Source organism: Schistocerca cancellata, chromosome 4, assembly GCF_023864275.1.
Source record: "Schistocerca cancellata isolate TAMUIC-IGC-003103 chromosome 4, iqSchCanc2.1, whole genome shotgun sequence".
NCBI classification, from domain to species: domain Eukaryota; kingdom Metazoa; phylum Arthropoda; class Insecta; order Orthoptera; family Acrididae; genus Schistocerca; species Schistocerca cancellata.
In genome coordinates this window covers 730,479,262-730,482,959 of record NC_064629.1, presented here as the reverse complement: position 1 = coordinate 730,482,959, position 3,698 = coordinate 730,479,262, and the positions used below count along the sequence as shown (strand labels likewise).

The 3,698-nt window shown below is 40.4% G+C and overlaps 1 non-coding gene across 1 annotated transcript; it reads right to left on the bottom strand.

Moving 5' to 3' along the window:
• Positions 1–2,190: 2,190 nt before the first annotated feature.
• On the bottom strand, positions 2,191–2,262 carry Trnat-ugu (transfer RNA threonine (anticodon UGU)). Its single transcript has one exon. It is a non-coding gene; the product is annotated as a tRNA-Thr (tRNA).
• Positions 2,263–3,698: the final 1,436 nt, after the last annotated feature.

Here is a 3,698-nt window from a genome sequence, read left to right as displayed (position 1 = left end):
CTAACATCCAACATCACTGTCTGTTTGGGCTTTGGCTCTTGAGGAAGAATACACCACCATTCCTCCACACTCATTCAGACACCTCATTGAAAGTGTCCTCAGTAGAGCTGCCTAAGATCACTCAGGTTGTCTTACTCTGCTTGCATTCAATGTCGCCTCCTAATTCAACCTAATGAAGCCCCATAAATATCAGTAGTATTCCACTGTATTAATACAAACTGCAGTTTCTAAGTATTTTGCCTGTAAAGCAAAACCTGCCATCTGATACAACAAGAACTGGGCTAGTCTTGTAGTTCATCACTCACTCCCATACCTGTACACCCGGATAACTGTCTGTCATGATTCAATATAATTGTGAATAATTTAGCAACTACCAGTGCTACATATTTATATTTCATAAAGTGTACTATTTTAAATTTCTCTTAATTAAGATAAAATAGGCACTTTTGCCAAGAAATGACTGGATATTATTAGAAATCGTGTCATGTCACACTGCTTCATAGATAACACTGGAATCAGCAAATAATCTGAAATTGCAGTCAGTACAGTGGTAACTTCTGCAGATTCGGAGATGCAGCAGTTATTGTTGCTGACATCCTCTGTTTGTAATAGCCAAGGTCAATGAAGATACAGGCCAGCAGTCTTGTATTTTCATTTATTCTCTTGCTGCAGCATGAAACATCACTTATCACTTGTTCATTTTCATGTCTAGCAGATGTTCAGATCTTTGTACTGGTAGAAACCCAGTTAAAATGTTATCTTGTACCATACGACATACAAGCCTTTCACTTTCCAAGCAAAATGTGACATTTCTTTATTTTTTATTTTAATTTATTTTTAATTTTATTTATTTATTTATTTTTTAATTAAGGCCCAGTAGTATATTGCAGAATGGGTATGACTTTACATTCCACAGCTTATGGAATTAAGCATTTGCTACTGAGGTCATTTACTTACAACCTAGAGATATGAGAAGATCACCACACCATTTGTCCTAATGAGGCTACAAAATGTATGCAAAAACATTTTGATCACATAATGCATAAGCTTTCATTATTTTAATCCAAGATAAATGAAGTATGTCACCAGTACAACATTTGTCAACTCACAAACTGACAGACAGTGGAATTGACAATTCAAATCCATGTCAGAGTATGTATTCTGAAACCAGACAAATAACTGGCATGATTTCATTTTCCACTATGGGCTACAGATGACAATAACTATTGCTATAACTTGCAGGAACTCCAGATTTACAACAAGGCAAGTGATTTTGTCTTACTGCATGGTGCCAAAGATGTTCAAATCTTTTACAAAACACTGCAGTAAATCTTTTTCACTATACCTGTTCAACAGGGTATGTATGTGCTTCTTATCCATTAGTGGTCCCTAACAGACAATATCTACAAACTGATATGGATATAGTGTCTGTTCTTTCAGACATGTCTGAAAGATCAGACACCATTGATGACCTGCAGCCATCTAGATCAAAATTAGAATTATATTAATACCTTCAGCTGCTGATGGGCCACGCCCGGGTTCCCGGGTTCGATTCCCAGCGGGGTCAGGGATTTTCTCTGCCTCGTGATGGCTGGGTGTTGTGTGCTGTCCTTAGGTTAGTTAGGTTTAAGTAGTTCTAAGTTCTAGGGGACTGATGACCATAGATGTTAAGTCCCATAGTGCTCAGAGCCATTTGAACCATTTTTTGCTGATGGGCGTTGATATATATCAATGGGGACAGGTGAAAATGTGTGTCCCGACTGGGACTCAAACCTGGGATCGCCTGCTTACATGGCAGATGCTCTATCCATCTGAGCCACCGAGGACACAGAGGATAGTGCGACTGCATGGACTATCTCGCACACACCTCCCACATTCTCACCTTGTACATCCACACAGTACATTCATTGCGTCCCACCCCAGCACACTCATTACGCGTGGAAGACATTCTTACCAAGTCCTGTAAGAGTTCAGGGAATATGTGTGCATCTGCACAGAAGAAGAAGGTCATGGCCAGTATTGCCAGAACTGTATACTGATATGGATATGGTGTCTGTTCTTTTGGACATGACCAAAAGAACAGACACCACTGATGACCTGCAGCCATCTAGAATGAAATTAGAATTATATTAATACCTTCAGCTGCTGACGGGCATTGATATATATCAATGGGCGACAGGTGAAAATGTGTGCCCCAACCGGGACTCGAACCCAGGATCTGCTTACATGGCAGACGCTCTACCCATCTGAGCCATCGAGGGCACAGAGGATAGGGAGGCATGCATGAGATAGTCCCTGCAGTCACACTATCCTCTGTGCCCTCGGTGGCTCAGATGGATGGAGCGTCTGTCATGTAAGCAGGAGATCCCGGTTTCGAGTCCCAGGCGGGGCATTCATTTTCACTTCTCCCTGTTGATATATATCAACGCCCGTTAGCAGCTGAAAGTATTAATACAATTCTAATTTCGTTCTAGATGGCTGCAGGTCATCACTGGTGTCTGTTCTTTCTGACATGTCAGTATACAGTTCTGGCAATACTGGCCATGACTTCCTTCTTCTATGTGGATGCACACATATTCCCTGAACTCTTACGGGACTTGGTAGGAATGTCTTCCACGAGTGATGAGTGTGTTGGGGTGTGACACAACGAATGTATTGTGTGGACGTACAGGGTGAGAATGTGGGTCTCGCGGGAGGCGTGCATGAGATAGTCCCTGCAGTTGCACTATCCTCTGTCCCATCGGTGGCTCAGATGGATAGAGCATCTGCCATGTAAGCAGGAGATCCCGGGTTCGAGTCCCGGTCAAGGCACACATTTTCACCTCACCCTATTGATATATATCAATGCCTGTCAGCAGCTGAAGGTATTAATATAATTCTAATATCTACAAAGCATCATGTTAGATATTACAGTCAACAGTATCTCATGTCCATATTCCATGAGAAACTATGGAGAGGTTTATTATTCAACCCAGCCTACCACATGCAATAGACATGTCAGCTCATTTTTCGTGATGAGCAGCCTACATGCTGACACCAAGTTTTATGCTATTGCATCTTTCTCTCCCTCATTGTTATCAACAATTAAAACATAATAGTGCAGTGTAAAAGTATTCACTTCACCCACATACACTAAGGTATGTAACACTCATACTCCACAAAGGAGGTAGCAACTGATGTGACAGGAAACTCTTCAAAAGATGACAGTTTACAGGGTTACACACATTATTTCACATTGTAGGAATGATATTTCACTGAGTTGTTTAGTGTGAGCCCTAACTGATGCCAAAAAACCATTGCCACAGGCACAGAAGCTTTATCACTTTTGTAGAGCTTTATGAGTCAAAATCTCTTTTCACACAGGCGATATGAAAAGTGGATATATGATAACACAGAAATTAAAAAAAGGTAAAAGCACACATATATTTATGCTGGCTGCTCTCTGGGCTATCTTGGACTAATTACTATGATTCTGATATCATAATGTTGTTAGATATTGCATAGTGTTTTTGGTATTTATATTAACCTATTGTCTGAAGAATTATAGCATTGTGGTTCCAGAGACAGAAGTAACAATAAAAAGAACTCTTCAGCCAAACTGTGTTTCATTATGCATAGGGAAGAAACTTAAACTTAGTTTACTTTTATGAAGTATGGAACTAATAAGACTCATTCACATACTCAGGGCCTGTAGTGTG